The following is a 19,551-nucleotide window of genomic DNA, read 5'->3' as shown; positions in this document are numbered from 1 at the left end:
AGACATAGTCCTTCGAAATAGACTTTAGTTTGCTTCTCTGGTATCACTGTGGCTATGTTCAGTTTGTCACATTTGTATATGCATATATGCATTTGCATACGTTCATATGCTGATATTTTTATATTTCCTTTCACTTAAAACATTTCAATAAAGATCCCAGGGACAAGTATAAATAAATGTTTTTATAAAATACTATTTTTTATGCATCATCACTTAACAGTTCCTGCACAGTGTTAGAAATACAAAAGCTAAGTGTGTTTAGCAATATGTTTCTATTTATAAGGTGGGGCTTGTAAAGCACTTTCCAATCCCATTTCATTCTGATGTTATAAGCTGCCAAGCATACATTCATATGCACTTTTATATACAAAACACTGGGATGCCTACTATATTATTGACAGTTTCCCTTTATAGCTTGTGGAATCCCATACAGTTGGATCTTAACACAGTTTGCTCTTTTTCTGAAGTACAATCTCGAATGTCATGCTCTCTTATAGAAGTGGCTAGCATCCATGCCACTTTGTAATGTTTGAATTTCCAAACTAAGGTTTAGAAACAGACACTAAAGATTTGTTAAAAAAAAAAAACTCCAAGTTTCAACTTTAAAGAAAGATTTGTCATCAGTAAAATGTTATTGCTTCTTTTTCTGTACATGCATGTGTGTGTGTGAGTGTGTGTTGTTTGTTTGTATGTGTGTGTGTGTGTGTGTGTGTGTGTGTGTGTGTGTGTGTTGTGTGTGAAAGTGTTTATGCAGTCCCCATATCTGTGCACATACATGCTGATGCTGGAGGTTTACATTTGGTGTCTTCTGTCACCTTCCACTTTATTTACTTCTTTAGTAAATATTACTTTTGTTGTTGCTGTTGCTTTGTAATTACAATTACAACATTGTTCCCTTTCCTTTCCTCCCTCCAATCCTCAAATTCATGGCTCTTTTTACCTTAATTGATATGTATTCATATATACATCTACATATATAATTCTAAATATAACCTGTTCAGTCCGTATGTTGCTTGTATGCATATTTTCAAGGCTGATTGGTCTTTCTCACTGGAAAACCAATTGGTGTGCTCTTTTTTGAGGAAGATCACCTCTCCTCCAAATATCTCTCAGTTGCCTATACTTCTTTGTGTAGGGTTAAGGCCTCCCCCTCCATCCAAAACTTTATAATATTCATTGGTGTGCTCCTGGTTTGTGAGCAACATTTGGGTGGTCCTGTTTGTGAGATTTTTAAGGGTGAAGCTTCTGATGTTATTTGAAAACCCAACCTTGTAGATGTAACCAATCGTATTATTAAAATAAGAAACACAGAGCCAAGGTAAAAGAGAAAAGCCGAGAGGTCAGAGCTCAGAGATAAAATCTTACCTCCTGCAGTGCTCCTAGCTTCCCCGAGAGAGGGAGGTACTTCCTGTGTCCCTGTTTAAATAATCTTTCTGTTCTGCCTTCTCATTGGTTGTAAACCCAACCACATGACTGCCTCATCACTGCCTGTAAGTACCGCCCTCCAGGTCTTAAAGGCGTATGTCTCCAATACTGGCTGTATCCCTGAACACACAGAAATCTACCTAGCTCTTCTAACCACCACGCTCTCACTATGGCTCTAATAGCTCTGACCCCAGGGCAACTTTATTTATTAACATAAAATTAAAATAACATTTCAGTACAAATAAAATATCACCACACAACCTCACAGAAAACTCACTGATCCTCTGGCCCTTGGAGTCTTTCCACCCACTTTTCACAATGCTTGATGAGTTTCACAAAGGGTGAACTTGAATCAGCAGCTCACTTAGTGTCTAGACTGGCTGCCTAATAAGCTACAGTTAATCACCTGTGTCCATGCCCTTACATTGCTGGGGATACAGACAATTGGCTTTTCCTCAGGTACTTGGATCTGAACTCATGATGCCCTGAGTCTTCTCTGAGGACTGTGTCCACTGAGTCATCTCCATTACTTATAGAGTTGTAGGATTCCAATACCTGACCATAATGTCAGCACATCCCAAATCAAACTGTTTCCTTTTTTTTTTTTTTTTGATTCATTAAAATGATGCCTACTCATCCAACATTCAAAGGGACAAATGTCAAGAGCCTGTACCAGAATAAGCTGCTCTTTGAGAGCTGATACCTCACTGAGGGCTGCAAAGGAAACAATAACTTTTTGTTTTCATATGCATAAAACCAAATAGAAATAGAAATGAAACAGATAAGGATGGGTGTGAACACAAATCGATATTCTCAATGCACCATCAGATTTCTGTAGTTCAGTTGACACAGAAGGATAGAAAGTGTGGGCTTTTGAGCAACGGTAGAGATTGATTAGTATTTAAAATGGTAATGTGTGTGTTTGTGTGGGGGTGGATTAAAGATACAAATGAAATTTAGAAGGTGGTAAAATGTTTTACTCATTCTTTTTCACCATTTATTTTTTTCTAATCATGGTCTACTTAAAAATACTCAACAAGAAAAACTTTTAAGCCATCTTTGTGCAATTTTTAATCTTAAAAATTATTTATCATATACCACAAATTAAGAACATCACAAAATGAGTTAATCTTTTTCAAAATCATTTTGATAATTTTCTTGTTTTGAATCATAATAACATTCTATTTTTAAATTTTCCCTTTTCCAAAGCAATTTTCTCTTTATAAAGGCTTATGTGTGTACTGGCATGTTCATTTAAGCCAAAAGGGAATTAAATCAATTTGTGCTAAGCTTAGGTAATTATTTCATTTACTTTATAATTATTATTCTGAATATGAAATATTCATCATCCAAGAAAAAGTTAAAGCCCATGAAATTCAATTATCATTTGAATTCAGACATGAGACTTGAAAGTGTTCTCTATCTGAGGTGTGTGTATGTTTAACTTTGGATTTCATAGAGAGCAAAAGCTAGCTAGTGCACATGGCTAATTCTCTTTGTTTCACATTCCTAATGATAGGCAATTAATTCCCTCAAAGAATGCTTATTGAAAATACCAAACTTTTAAAACAGAAAGAAAAACACAGTAAGTATTGGTATACAAAATAAAACCATAACAGTTTTTTTATTATTATTTTATGTGTATTTTAACAAATTGCAATTTACACAAAGAAAAGTCCCAGAAAGTATTGTCCTTGTTCTTGGTTATACAACAGATAGAGAGACACTTTGGGGGAAGACATCACACACTGTGAATACAGTTTCAGACAAACCAAGCTGGCACCACATGAGGCTTACACCCCACTAACACTTCGTCATTGTGCCAGAAGCCACTGTGCAGCGTGCCGAGGAGGACAGAGCATCCTGGGTCTTAGCAGCATTTTCCCTAGGTACTCTGGTACTGACCTGCCAGGCAGATGTTCCCACTTGGATAATAGTGAAATTATTGTTTGGGGGTTGACCAACCAGTTTGTGATTGGGTTTGAGATCTTCTACAGGAGATAAAATGCATACCTTGAGAACTTAAGAACTTGCTACGGATGCTAGGCTAACTGGAAATGTAGAAACATTAATTTTGTATTTTATTCATTCAATAAAACGAATATTAATATAATCCCACATTTGAGATACAGAAATATGAACACCTATGAGATATAACACTAGTAAATCATTTGAAATCATACTCTATCAATAGCGTTGTTGTTGTGAGCCTTGCTACAAATGGGTTAGATTACCGGGATGGATGTGTGAGGTCAGAGCAACAAAGACACTGTGACCACCTGTTGTTCAAACACGTGCATTGTTTCAATGGCTTGCATGAACGGTTTTATAATTGTAATTTCATAATTTAAATTTCTAAAAATGATTATAATAATTACCAGTTTGTTCCTTGCTTCTTTTCTCTTCCATTTTCCAACTTTCACACCATTAGCCATTACCTTTTTTATCTATATCTTTACTACTGGAAGTGTAAGCAGACTTGCAAGCTACAAAGGAAGTTTTCTAACTAGGCACACACCTGTGTGTAGAACACTGTGCCGTGGCAGCAGCATATGCGGTTACAGCATCATCCAGGGTGACAGACAGTTTTGTCTTTGGCGGTTAATATTTGCATCTGGTAGGGTCTGTGTTCTGACCATCAACTCACAAGCCAAAGCCAGATCAATCCATTCTACATTCTGTACTACTCCATCTGTTCTGGGAACATAACAGTTTGTTTGGTTTTTTCCCTTTAATCCTACAGGCAACAATACATGGAAACTTTCTCTTAATAGTTGGCGCTGTTGAACTCTTGTTCTCATGTCTTTCTCTCTTAACTTCATAGGGTATTGGCATAGTAATTAGAAATGAACAAACTATGGGTTTCTATGATTCTGCTTCATTGCCTCTTCTAAGACTGTTCCCATCAACTCCTGATGTCATCGATTTATTAGCATTTTTCCAAGATTCTTGTGGTTAAAATCATTCTTCCCAGAACAGTTATACAAATATGTAATATTAAACATCCTGGTCTACTGTGATTCATTCAGGCCAGCAGTATGGCTAGAACCATGAAAGTAAGGAGAGCATGTAATACAGATGTTCCAGGGGTCATGCTTGGAGTTATGCAGAGAACTGTCCACAGGTCTTTGCCTAATGATGAGTCAGAGTCTCTAGGGTCTTGCCACAAGGAAAACCATTTGTGCTTCTCAGGTCTTGTTCCCCAAAGAAGTCAAATGCCACTGTGGTCATGTTAAAAAGCTTATTTAGAATGTCTTTATCAATGAACTCATATTTTACTATTAGCAAAAAATATTGAAATATGAAAATTAAAAATTAGATTTCCAAACTTTCAAAAAGAAAGTTTATAGAAAATAGCAAATCTTATAAATATAAAAATAAAGTACATTATTGTTACACAAAACTAAATTAAATGGCATTTTTGAAAAATTTGGTTATGGAGGCAGATACAGAGATCCACAGCCAGGCACCAGGTTGAGTTCTGGGAATCCAGTTGATGAGAGAGAGGAAAGATTGAGCAGGCAAGGAACATCGAGATCATGATGGGAGGACGTGCAGAGATGACCGGCCACACTAATGGAAGCCCATGAACTGTGGACTGGTGGCTGTGGAGCCCGCATGGGATTGGACTAGGCCCTCTGGACGTGGAAGACGGTTGTTTGGCTCAAACTGTTTGGGGGCACTCAGGCAGGGGGATCGGGATCAGTCCCTGGTGCATGGGCAGGCTTCTTGGAATCCGGTGCCTGTGGTGTGATACCTTGCACAGCCTTGGTGCAGTGGGAAGGGGATTGGACCTGCCTAGGCTCAGGGTGCTGGGCTCTGCTGACTCCCCATGGGAGACCTCAATTTGGGAGATGTGGGGATATGAGGTGGCTTGGGAAAGAGGGCTACAGGGTGGGAGGAGGGAGGAGGGGGGGGTCTGTGGATAGTATGTGGAGTGAGTAGAAAATATCTTAATAAAGAAAAAAATAAAAAAAAGAAAAATCTTGTTATAATAATTCAGTGTATCTATTTATGTAACAAAAAGCCTTTGATATGGGAGAAGTAATTTAAAACAAGAAACAGAAAACAAATTCAGTAGGAAAACCATCAAACAAGGAATCAATTTGGTCTTTTTATACAACATACCAGGGGTCTCAGGTGTGTAAATAATTTTCCTTGTCCACGACTGCACAGCTTTCATTCATCTTGTTATATTTCATAGTTTATTTGGTTAAGACCACACTCTCAAATATGCCCAGTACAATTAACAGACAAATACTGCACATTTTGAATGGAAAAGTCATATAAAGTAAGAATTTCAGCTTTGCTTTTGGGTCAGATTTAAGAAGCTTTCAGTATAGGCAATTTTTTCCAGACACAATATAGTCAGACACAAAAAAAGGTAAGAGACTTTCAGGGAGAGAGGCCTAGCTAGCAAGCTAAATTTCCTGTGATGCATTCCCCAGCATCATTGTTTTATGAGATTTGTTTTTTTTTTTTTTTTTTTTTTTTTTTACTTATTTCCTTAAATTGGGAGGAAAATATTTAACTTGCTATGTGTTTTCAAGTTAGAGAAATGTTCTGGAAAACAAAATACGTAAATAAAGATAATAACAATGCTACTGACTTATTATAGGACTAGAAATGAAATTTAAGGTCATTCTGATGTATGCTGCTTCTTATATCCCATAACACTAATGTACAACTTTTCTAGTGTGTTCATGTGTGTGCATGTTTGTGAGTATGTGTGTGTGTGTGTGTGTGTAGTGATACATATTCGAAAATAATAAACATGAATTAGATAATAATAACTGTGGCTGAGTACATAGCTCTGATGGTAGTCTTTGGTTAGTCAGGAAAAAGTTATGGGTTTGATTCCTAGTCCAACAGAAACTTATTAAAATGGTCAACAGCTGGAATCTTTGCACTCAAGGTTTGCCCCTTTGCCAATAGGGCTCCCGTTTCAAATATCTTTTTTGGAGAAAGAATTTTTTTCTGCCCTCATTATACCTGGCAAGGCCATGAGATGTGCATTTATTCTGTAGCAATTGTCTATCATGGATGGAGATTCAGTAAAACTCAAAATTAAACAACTCACATGTCTCAGAAAATTTCTGATTGGAAATCAGACAACTAGCTAAAATAGTGGAAACACATGAACTGTGGACCAATAGCTAAGGAGCCCCCATGGTATTGAACTAGTCCCTCTGGATAAACAAGACAGTTGTTTAGCTTGAACTGTTTAGGGGGCCCCCAGGCAGTTGGGAGTGGGACCAGCCTTTTGGAGCCTAGTGCCTATGGTGAGACACTTTGCACAGCCTTGGTGTAGGGAGGAGGGACTTCGACCTACCTCAACTGAATGTACCAGGCTCTGCTGACTTTTCATTGGAGACCTTGCCTTGGAGGAGGTGGGAATGGGGTTGGGTTGGGGGGGAAGGCTTGGGGGCAGGAGGAGGGAGGACAGGGGAATCGGTGGTTGGTTTTTAAAATGAATAGAAAAATCTCTTAATAAAAAAATATATTTATGGAAAAATTTTTTGAAACTTAAAAAAGATCAGAAGATCCATTTGCAAAGAATAATGGGCAGAGCAGACTGTGTAACCAGCTGAATTAACAGCAAGTCCTATAAATGCTTGAAGACAGAAGGTTGTTGAGTCATTACTGACACTAGCATAGCATTAACAACCCCTGGGAGAAGGACAGAGAATTGTATTTAATGATCTGACCCTAGTAAGTCAGCTACACACAGGACCAGGCTTTATTCCTAAGATTAGTTGGATTCAATGGAGAAAGAAAACACAAAGAAGAAATCTCAATGCGGGGTTGGAATGGATGGGTAAGGGTAGAAAGTGGTCATGAGGGGAGTTGGAGAAGGGAGATATGTTCAAAATACATTGTATAATATTTTCAAAGAATAAATAAAAATTGTTAAAATACAAATTAGGAAGAGTTTTTTTTAATTTTACAAGGTATCAAATATTAAAATAATAAATTGTTACACTATCCAAGGTGCTGTCTATACATCAATCTCGTTTTTTATATGTCACTTAATATTCTTCATATTTGTACAGCACATGGCTGGCTGCTTATGAAATCTGAGTTAATGTTTTATGTACTACTCACATACCTATAGAAGAAGGTATAAGAAGGATTAAGGTCCTGAAATTTCCTGGATAGTAAAATGCAGTCCTTTGTGGAAAAAAAATGGAGTATGTTCTTGTTTGTATGGAGATGTTCTAAAAGAGCTATATTGATGGGACAGGCAGAAAATGATGTACAGCAATCACCACCAGGTCAGATGTTCCAGGCTGGAGAAGACTGCATCATCCATTTAGAATAGGCTGCAGGGGATAACCTTCTCTGTGTACGCCCAAAGATGTGTCAACACCTTAGGTATATGAATTTTCTGTGTGAAACTCCACAGAAAACACTCAACACAGAAGGCATATAGAAGGGAAAGTCAGAAAGAGAAGTAAAGATGAAAGAAATAACAAGGTAAATAAAAGGAAGTGAATGTGGAAAGTGGGAGGAAGGAGAGTTGAAAGCAGAATCAGAGATGGCCAAAGAAAGAAAGTATTCAGATAACATACGTCTGAACTTCAAAGCTGGATATGGTAGGGAGAGGAGGGACTGGTAGGCAGAAGGGAAGAATCAACAATGGGTATATGTATTTGAAATTCAAATTTTCTAAATGAGTACATGTAAGTTAGATTATTTTTCATATTTAATGAATGACAAATATTTTGTATTACTCAAGTAAACAAGCATCTGAAATATTTATAGCCCAGATTTACTTTCAGGATAAATGCTTCCCTTCGGGAATTTACTGTTCTGGAAGCTGCACAATTACCTTCTGGTTTATTCCCATACTTTAAAAAAAAGCAACAAAAAAAAAACCCAAACAAATAAAGACTCCATTTTTTCATTTGATTGTAAATCCACATGACAATATCATTTAATATAAATTTATCTAGACCCCCCTATAATGTTTGCTAACATATAATCTTTAATGTGCACCAGACGTGAGACATTCCATTAACATCTCATAAAATAAGCAAGAAAGTCAAGTTACACACTGGAATTGCTTAGTGAAAGATAAAGAAAGAAGGCATGTTAAAGTGGGTGTATTATCACTTCCCTTGCTCAATGAAACACAATTCTTTACATTGTATCCACTAGATAATTGAGCTTGCTGAGTCTTTGTTATCGTCAAATGACTCTACATGCTTCTTAAAATGTCATGAAATATGTAAAACACCATAAAATTTTACAAATATTATGTAAAATTTGAAGTACTTGATAAGATTATTACTTAATATTTAATTGTTATTTTATTAGATATATATTTTTTTTCCTGGAACTCACTCTGTAGCCCAGGCTGGCCTTTTACTCACAAAGATCCCCCAGGCTCTGCCTCCCAAGTGCTGGGATTAAAGGCATGTGCTACCTCCACTTGGCTATTACATATATTCTTAATATAACAAAATTTAATCATTATACATGCAAACAAGTGTGCTAATTCATCCAGCTCATGATATGGCTTTACATAAATTGATAAATGCAAATGTTAATGAAAAATGCCAATACCTTTTAGTTGCAAATGGGTGGAATAAAACCCTGGAGAAGGGATTTTCCTGTCTCTCCTAAGAGGCAAATGCTATTAATATTTCTACATGTACAGATGCAGTTGGCACAGAATAATTTGCAAATAAGTGGCAGGCTTCTTTTGCATCTGTACTGAAATGTTCCATCAAAAAGTTTTCACTATCCTAAGTCTATACACGATTGAAAATATTTATCATTTGTAGCGATATTGTGCCCCCCAAATATTGTGCACACTAATAAGCTTATCTGGGGTCAGAGAACAAAACAGCCACTAGACAGACATAGAGACCAGAAAATGATGACACACACACCTTTAATCCTATCACTTGGGAAGCAGAGATCCATTGGGATCTCTGAGTTCAAAGCCACACTGAAAAACGCCAGACATGGTAACACATGCCTTTAATCCCAGGAAGTGATGGCAGGAAGCAGAAAGGTATATAAGGCATGAGGACCAAGAACTCGGGCCTTTTAAAGCTTTTACCCTTTAGCAGCAGTTCAGCTGAGATCCATTTGGATGAGGACTCAGAGGCTTCCAGTCTGAAGAAACAGGATCAGCTGAGGAATTGGCAAGGTGAGGTGGCTGTGGCTTGTTCTTCTTCTCTGATCTTTCAGCATTCACCCCAATAACCGGCTCCAGGTTTGTTTTTATTAATAAGACCTTTTAAGATCCGTGTTACAATCATTAAAATTAGTAATGATAAAGATTAAAATTGAAACCTGTGTATAGCATTAATTATAACAATTTTTTAAGTTTCCAGATAATACTAAACATTTTATCAACTTGATAACAATAAAGTTATGAAATACTCTACTTCAAAAACAGGAAATTAAGAACAATTCACACACTTGGCAATTATTTACAAGTCACAATTTGGTAAAGAACATTTTAAAATAAATTGAGTGTACAAAATTGTGACAGACAGAAGCTGTCTCTCATGTGACTGGACATTTGAATAGGGAAAAACATACTAGTTGTTCCTTAAAGCCTATATTCTCTGTATTCTATAGGTTTTATGAACTTTCTCTGCCCGAAGACAGAGCACAACAACGACAAGTGTTCAGATGTTTTCTTTCAATTCCGAATCCCAAAGGAGTCATTTACCTCTTGAGGTGTTGTGGGGTCTAATATTTGCCTAGCAGTGTGATGTGAAATGTATATGGAAAGAACTATAATTGAAAATAGACAAATAATTGTGCATAACTTCCTAACATTAAAAACTGTTTATAAACTGTTTCATTTGATACTTAAGTAGCATTGATATTCAAATGACTCTTACACTATGTGGCAACATGTGTCATTTTAAAACAATCATATTTTAAAAGCACTTCCTGCTCTTGCAAAGAACCACTTCAATTCCCAGAATCCACCTTGCATGGTTCACAACCACCTGAACTCCAGCACCAAAGGATCTGACACCCTCTGCTAGCCTCCACAAACAAAGGTACCCACTTGCATATGTATACACACACACACACACACACACACACACACACACACACACACACACACACACAAACAGGAAGAGAGAGAAGTAAATAAATACTATATATAATATTTAATTAATAATTCCACAATTACAGGATGTTAGTATAAATAATTCAACTATGTTATACTTGCGTTTATTAGAATATGATGATTTCAGTATGTCTTTCTTCTTTTCAATTGAAGGAGATCTGCTTCTAGGCATCTCTCCCCCTTAACAGTGATGTGGTTATATATTCTTAAAGCAGTGAACTAGAGGTCTTTTCAAAATTTCACACCCACAGTGACAGGCCCAGGAAAAGAGTCAAAACTAATCTAGCAAGTTAGATATTTTCCAGGTTCCAACTGAAAAAGGCTTTGTTCCTTTATTTCATGGTGCTAGGAGAATTCTCTTCTCAAACAGCACAACAGGGTTCCCATTATATGGACTTAGGCCTTTTACAGCAATGCCCTAGGCACTGGGTAATTGCTCATAAGATAAAGAGCTACATTATGAATGCTACATAAATCCTTTGTGTCCTGTTTTACAAATTATATTTTTGCACTGCGTTACCTCTGAGCACCCTACAGCTGTTTTTCCAAACATTTACCTCCCCTTGTATTCTCAGGGACCAAATGCCATACAGGCTTCCCTGTTGGATCTCCACTGCACAATTCTCATTTCAAAATACTTTCCAATCTTTGTTTTGATTTATTTTGAGTCACCTGTGTATCAAATGACAAGCCAGCTGGTTGCTGACCTTTAAAAATTCCCAGAACTTTAAGAGAAAACCATGGGGAACCTGTTCAACACACTGTTCATTTCATAATAAGACTCTAACGCCTTTACTCCCACAAATTTAAGTCAAATTGTGAGAATTTTTAATAATACTGTGTAAATATTACATATACTGTTTTGTTAAGATATGCCCTTTATGATTACATCAACCCTTTTTTATGTGAGTTCTCTACTATTTTATACATATGTACTTAGAATAAAGAAAATCATCTTTAAAATTCTCAAGAAATAAATTATGCTGGATTTTGAGGTTTTTTTTTTTTCTTCTTCAAATTGTATATGAGTATGTCTGTCTGTGGCTACATGCACATGGAGACCAGAAGATGGTTCCCTTAGAGCTGGGATTTCCAGCAGTCGTGAGCCACCTAACACAGCTTCTGGGAACCAGATTTGGGTCCTCTGCAAAGACAAAGAAATCTATTAAGTACTGATCCCTCTCTCTAGTCCTAGCAGTATTTGTTTAGTTTATTATTTTATTTTTCATATAAAAGATCAAATATAGGACTCTGTACTTGCCATTCTCTGAGGTAAAACCCTCAATTTTGATGCTTGGGACATTTACAAAAGAAACATTACTTCGCCGTGCTGGAGTATGAACTTTAACAGATCATCCTTACATATACCAAATGGGAGAATATTGTCAAAACAACTAACAGTAAATACACTAGAAATCTTGAAAGTAAATCCTTGAGCACATGATAGTTGCAATTACCACTCCAACAGAAAAACATCCTTAAAAGAAAGTGGAATCTAGGGTTATTTTGTTTGTGATCATTCCCTTTTTTCCTGGTAAGAATGAAGCCTAGAATAATAAAAGGGAAAAAGGACCTACTTGTAACACAAATCCTAAAATGGTCTTTTAATAAAAAAACAGAGTCTGATATTGAAGTAAATGCTGAAAGATCAGAGAGACAAAGGAAAAAGCCACAGTCACCACCTCTTACCTCACCAACTCCTCAGCCTGAAAAACTCTACAGCTGAAAGGGAAGCTTCTTCCAAAAAAACTTTGGTTTCTGTCTCCTCACGCCTTCTATACCTTTCTCCACCCAGCCATCCCTTCTTGGAATTAAAGGTGTGTATGCTTCCCAGTACTGTGTGCCACCACTGCCTAGCTCTTTTTTCTCTCCTAAACATAATCAATCTCATGTAGTCCAGGGTGGCTTTGAACTCAAAGAGATCCAGATGGACCTCTGTCTCCAAAATGTGGGGATTAGAGTTATGTGCCACCACTACCTGACCTCTATGTTTAATCTAGTTTCTTGTTCTGTTCTCTTATCTTCCGGCAAATTTTATTAGAGTAAACAATATATTACCACATGTTCCCTTTTTTTGGTCTAAAATAATAAAAGAAGATTATAACTAATATAAGAACAAATATATACAATAAGTACAATAAGTATATACAATTTACACAGTCAAGAATTATGTTAACAATGTACAGTCCATAAACATTTGACAAATTCAGTGAAAATATTCCATTGTCTATCCTATTTTGGTGAGTTCAAAATGTTGTAACTATTATTCACTTTCTATCCTAACTTGTATTACCAACCAAATACTATCTTTTGATGTCTTTCAAACTTACACACTTTACACTTTCTTAGTGAATTTCTTTTCTGAATTTGTTAACAAAGAAAGCTACAACTAGAACTATCTTGTCTTCAACCCCCTCAGAGATGCAAGAAGGAAATAATATTACCTAAGCAAGCAGAAAGTGCAAGCAAGTGACTTGCAAAGAATGTGAGAAATGACAGAAACAGTTGGCTGTCTCCATAGTTGCCCAAGGTTCCTCTGCAACATTGGGCATCCATCTTTGGCCTACAGGTCTAGCATATCTGACAGATTTATCTGTGAAGCACGATTTCCTGAAGGGCTGTCCTACTTTATCTTGGCAAAGTTTGGCAGTTCTTTCTTTTTTGTTCTGCTTATCCATTTGGACAGCATACTGACAGTGGTTGAGACAAAAGTACTTTCTTTCCCAGTGGCTAACTTTTGTCACGTAGAAAGAAAACTCCACATGGAGTTTCTTTGATGCCCATCGTCTTCTCTGAAATAGATTGGTGCTTCCAGGAGCAGACATGTCTCATTGTAATTATAAAAAAAAAAAAACTATGTTATTAAAACATCATAAATGCCATATTCTGTAGACCTCTGAAGTGTTTGAAGACTACTATCTAAAATATATCTGTCTGAACTTGAAAATATACCTAATATGATGACAAATTTGATTGTAATAACTAACAACTAACTTTAATTTCTTTATATCCTAATTAGTTGGTAATAATAACTTTCAAGGACAATACTTTAAATAAGATTAGAAGTATATGTGCAGTTTTTTCTAAAAATAATCTCAAATTTGTATTACTATACAAAATTTATATACAATATACAAAACTCCAATCCAATATAAAATATTTAAAATTAGTAGTTGCTTTTTAAATGTAGATTCAATAATCTATGTTTTTATCTTATCATATCTATATTCTGTTTTTTTCTTTTCAGAGTATATTCAATAATTTACTTTTTTATCCTATCATATCTGTATCTTTTTTTCAGAGTAGATTCAATAATGTACCCTTTTATCTTATCATATTCATATTTTCCTTTTTTCTTTTCAGAGTAGATTCAATGATCTACTCTTTATCTTATTATTTTTATATAATACATTTCTATGTCATATTCTCATTTCATCTCTTAGGAAGAGATTGGCTATGACCAATAACAATCTTTAACCAACCAATAAACAAAGACAAACATCCATAATCCATTTTTAGGGGGAATGTGGGCATAGTTTTCTAGGCTACTTCCTGCTGATTAGTGGCACTGGTAATCTTATGGGGTCACAAAAAAATTTAGTATTATGGCCAAGTCCTTACTGGAGTATTATGTGAGGTTGTATCATCTCTATTTCTTTAATTCTATCCCAAGCATTAAAGGCTGACATTTGGTATAAAGCTAAGCTGTGGTCATCATATAAAGATTGGCTTTGTATATCAGCATAATCACTTTCTCCAAGAAGTTGATCTTGGGAAATTTCCATACCTCTAGCTCTATATCATTGTTCAATGGTCTTAGCTTCATCCTTCCTCCATGTCATCCATCCATTGTAATTGGGGACCAGCCTCTAAGACTGCTGTAACCAAATCTCTCCAGTCTTGAGGGATAATTCTAATACAAGTTGACCATGAGTTTAACATCTGCTTGATGAAAGATAAGTGGATGCCAAATGAGACTATTGCTTTTTTTGAATCTCCTCAGATCTAACATTTGCACAGGAGTCCAATCAGCTCTTATAGAGCCTTGAGGATATCTATCACTGGGTAGTTCCTGTAATGTTACTGGATAAATTAAAATTGGCTGTTTGAAAGCCTTAGGCTGTTTCTCTATAACCTTATAATGCAATGTTGAGATTGGTTCTCCTTTAAATTCTTCTGTCTTGGTCTAAATGTCTCTATGATCTATTTTAACAAGTTTTCTTAAAACTTTTATCTTGGCACTTATATTAACCAACATTTTTAATGATAAAACAAAAATGATGAAAAAGATAATATTTATAATTGACATTGTATCTATCCCATCAACATTAATTATCCTGTCATTTAATTGTTCCATTTTCAGACTAAACTCCCTCCATTGTAAAAATGTTTCCCAATTTTTAATGTGGAAAAAAAACATTCTTTGAACTAATTCCTCCCTTTAGGAAATCCCTATTCACTCAACAAATCTGCTGACAACGATGATTTAGATGATGGTGTGGCAGCAGCCCAAGGAGGGGGTCCACAGAATGCCAAAATCCACCAGGGGAGAAAAAAAGTGAAAGATCCAGCTGTCTTCATGGGGGAAGTGTGCAAAAGTGCCTAACTCCTGTGATTTTTGGAGCCTAAAAACCTATGGAGTTTCCTACAGAGAAGCTGCAACAAAAATTTAGCCAGTGGGTTAGGGAGTCTGGCCCAGGTAGGATGGAGATACTGGCTGCATGTAGCTCAGGCTTGAGTCAGGGACTGCAAAGCCACAGGCAAATGGCTTTTTCATAAATTCATGCCCTACAAGTTGGATGCTAGATGTAGCTCAAATGTTAAATGGTCTTTTAATAGAAAACCCAGAACTAGATATTGGTGTAAATGATGAAAGATTAAAGAGACAAAGAATCAAACCACAGCCACCACTTCTTACCTCATCAGCTCCTCAGTCTGAAAAAGCTCTCTAGCTTCATCTTTATTCCGGTTTCTCTGTCAATTTTTAGTTGAATGACATTGATAAAGATGAAGGTTAGTTAATGCAATATATTTCTATCAAGACTGTTTGGTTCACTTGTATGTGGGAGCCCTAATATTCAGAGTACATGAATTAAAAATGCAATATAATCTTGAAGTATTTTGCATATTAATGTGGCATTGTCATATAAAAAGCAAAACAGAAAAAGAAAATGCCCAATAATAAAAATTGTGCATAAAGAAAATTATATATAAATAAAGTGGAAACCTACTTTAAAATATGTTAAAGTAACATAGTATTATTGGTATAGTAAAAATGGTCAGAGGGCACAAGAAAGAGAAGGAGTAGAGAAGGAAAAGAGAGAAGAGGAAAAGTTGAACTTTGCTAAAAATTTGTTCCTGTGTCCTTAAAATCCTACCATAAATTCTTTACATATGCTAATGCCCAACTGGACATGTAGACTCTTGCATTGCCTTTGGTTTATGTAGGTAGTGAACTTGTACTGGATAAATATCTGATGTGCACTGGAGCTATCTTCACTTTTGTGGCTTCCTTAATTTGAATGCCAAGGATCTCTGATGGTCACACAGCTATGCAGCCCATTCTCAGTAAATGTTCTTTCACACTCTCAAGATTATCAAGATGATAATCTCCAGGGTGTCTCATATTCTTCTTCTGTTCTCTTCCCACATACATATCATGAGTGTTGAAATAACCACAGCTCTGAAACCTACACATGAAGAAGGCTTGAGATTGCCTACTGTCTGCCACCAAGGGAAAGGCTTTCTCATGAACTTCATTGAGCTGAGCCTGCTAACATCCCTAACCTCTAGCTTGTCAGCACTTAATCTTCCCAATTTCCATGATGAACTCCTACTTTCTGGGTACTGCAAATTAAATTCAGCCTTTTTGACTTGTGGCCTTCCCACCCTATCCATCAGTCCATAGGCTAGTCCAGTACTAAACAATAGATTACTTTTGAATAAAGCATGTATTCCATATACTCCAGACATATAGAGTATCAGTATTGGATACTTCTCTACTTCTCAACTGTCTGCCTACAGAAAAATGATTTCAGTAAAATCTGTCACTGTATAAACTGTATATGTGGATTGTGAGGGCCATATACTTGTTTGAAGGTTAGACACCAGCCATTTTTCAGCAGAGCTTATATTGGTGAATGAATGGTGTTATGCAATACTGACCCCACCCTCCATTTCTGTAGTAGCCCACTAGGTTTCCTAGTGGCTGTACCCAGCAGGGATGCATAAGAGGTTGATTGCACCACAGGCCTGAGTATCAGGTGTTTGTAAGGATCTACACTTGACTATAGCTAGCAAGGGTGAGCTACACCCTTTTGCTCCACCCCTTGGCATTGTTATAAACAGACCTTTGGAATAAAGTTCTGGGCCCGTGGATGAGGATCCAGGCCCACTCAAGTCTATCCTGTGTTTTCTTTCCCTTCTATTTCTAACTAAGTCTCTTATTACTCATCCCTCAAGAGTCCCTGGGGTAAAGAAATGTGGGGACTGGTCTCCCACACATTTCAAGAGCTGAACAGATGGAGCTTCTGTGTTGCTCATCTTTCCCTTTGCACTCTTCAGGTATCATTACCACTTGAACTTCTGAAGTTTTTCCCATTGGAATAAAGTCTGTTTGCTTTTTCATATTTTCACTCTTTTTCTCCCACTGGGTCACAAGGAGGTTATTTCTAATCCACTTTCTCGTATGAGAGGGAGAATATGCAAGTCATATTTTAATCTGGGGCTCATACATTTCACTTTATCTGGAAATCTAACATTTGTCTAAGTATAATTTATCTGTCAGTTATAACTCTGTAATGAAAACCAATATTTCAAATTGAAACAGGCTTAAGTGTTTACATCAGCAATATTACAACATATATAAGCCTATGAAAATGTTCAGAACTTTTAATCATTAGAGTTATGTAAATTAAAGTTATAAAAAGATAAGGTTTTCAGATCCTAGATAGCTAAAATATATACAGTATGCTTTAACCTGAGGTATTTTGTTGAGCTTACAGTTTTTTAAATGTTTATACCTAAAATATTAGTATACAAAAAATAAAATATTTATAACAACACTGTAAACATGTTTTCTAAAAATGAAATCATTCTCAAAAATTTTTCATTCCATGATTAAAGAGAAGTAACTAATCGTAAATACAGAATTAGAGAAATATAAGTACATCTTGAGGTGATTTATGACTTAAAACAGCTATTTGAGCCAGGAGATGATAGTGCATGCCTTTAATCCCAGCACTCGGGAGGCAGAGCCAGGCAAATATCTGTGAGTTTGAGCCTGGTCTACAGAGAGAGACCCAGGACAGGCACCAAAACTACACAGAGAAACCCTGTCTCAAATAACAACAAAAACAAACAAACTAACAAAAAACCAAAACACAGCTGTGTGACTGTGTACTTGACCTGTATATTTAACCTTTGTTTAAGAGAACAGCGTAAGAACCGTCTTACTTGCCTTTGATTTCTCACATAACCAACATTTACAACCTAAGATAATAGCTTTCATCTTAAGGTATACACTCCTCTATGCCCCTTATTTGCAATAATGCATGTGTTTGTATGTTACAATAGTAAATGGTAGAAACAGCAGATAGGTTGAAAGCTACCTTATAAAATAAAACAAGTGTCTACCATAAATACTGGAAGCAGCATTTGGCTATTCCTTGATAACATTTGTCATCTAGATCAATTGGAGTACTTCCAGTAAGTGACAACCCCTTGTAAAACTAATAGATGTTTTGTAAAATATCCCTTATTCCTTTCCCATGTGATGTCTTCTGTGTTGCTAGATAAAGGAGAGAAACAAGCCCTTATTTATGGACACATACACACACACACACACACACACACACACACACATGAAGATCCGCAATATAGATTAAGATTTATATACACATCAGACAGAGGGGGACAACAGAGGACATGGTGAGAGAAGTAGAGAGTTCAAGTCCTCACGTACTATGGGTTAAATTATTGCCACAAGACACCAAGCTTTAAACTCCTTTTCTTTAATGTGAAACCAATACATTTTCAGTAATTCTGAGTTCTTCACTAGTACATTCTAAACAACACAATGGCTATAACCAAAATGCAAAACATGAGAAATATTGGTAGTCATGGAAAGATTGGAAACCCTCAGGCACTACTTGAACCAGAACAAAATGGTGCAGTCATCTTGGAAAATCATTTTGCAGTTCCTCAAAATAGCAACCTCTGTGTTATATTATCAGCCAATAACTTTAATCCCAGATAATTACTCAGGATAAGTAATATTACATGTCTGTCCACTGAATAATGTTACACATGAATGAATACTCACAGTAGTATGCTCTTCCAAAATTCTCATAAATTATGTCTTTTATTTGAAATGGCCAGAAAAGGCAACAGTTAAAGTATGTCAGGAGCCATGCAGTTTAATCTCGGACCAGCATATATAACTACCTGTTCAAGGTGTTTCTTCAGGGCAAAGCGCCAATGGAAAGAGGTTCTCACTTGGCAAGGACCAGTAAGTAGTTTGTGGTACAGTGTAGGAATTTGCAAAATTCATGCAGTTTGGAATCGCTTTTTTTTTTCTCATTATATTGTTGGTTTGCGGGGTAGTTTTTGGTTTTATTTTGTCAGTCATGCATGCAAACAGCTGTAATATTCCCTAAAAATTCTATGTTTCCTATAATATTCCCCCAAAGATTTAGCAGGGAATAATGCTTCTCAAATCTCTTATTTGGAATTACTACCTACAACTCCTAATTCTGGAAACATTTCTGCCTCAGTAGAGACAGTTAGATACATATGAGGAAAGAACACTTGGAAAATTAACCATGCCTCATAGTTCTAGGAAAGAGAGTAAGGCATACATACACAGAATATGGAAAAAGCCTCAGGAATATATATAATGACCACTCCTGAGAATAAGGTCACTAGACACCAAGCATATAAAATCAATGTTGGATCTAGTATGATCCAATGGGGGGAAAAGTGATGTAAAATATGGGATGGATAGAACAGAGGAGCTTATG

The sequence above is a fragment of the Peromyscus maniculatus genome, chromosome 6 (assembly GCF_049852395.1).
Source record: "Peromyscus maniculatus bairdii isolate BWxNUB_F1_BW_parent chromosome 6, HU_Pman_BW_mat_3.1, whole genome shotgun sequence".
In the NCBI taxonomy this organism is placed as follows: Eukaryota; Metazoa; Chordata; class Mammalia; order Rodentia; family Cricetidae; genus Peromyscus; species Peromyscus maniculatus.
This window is presented reverse-complemented; position numbering follows the sequence as displayed.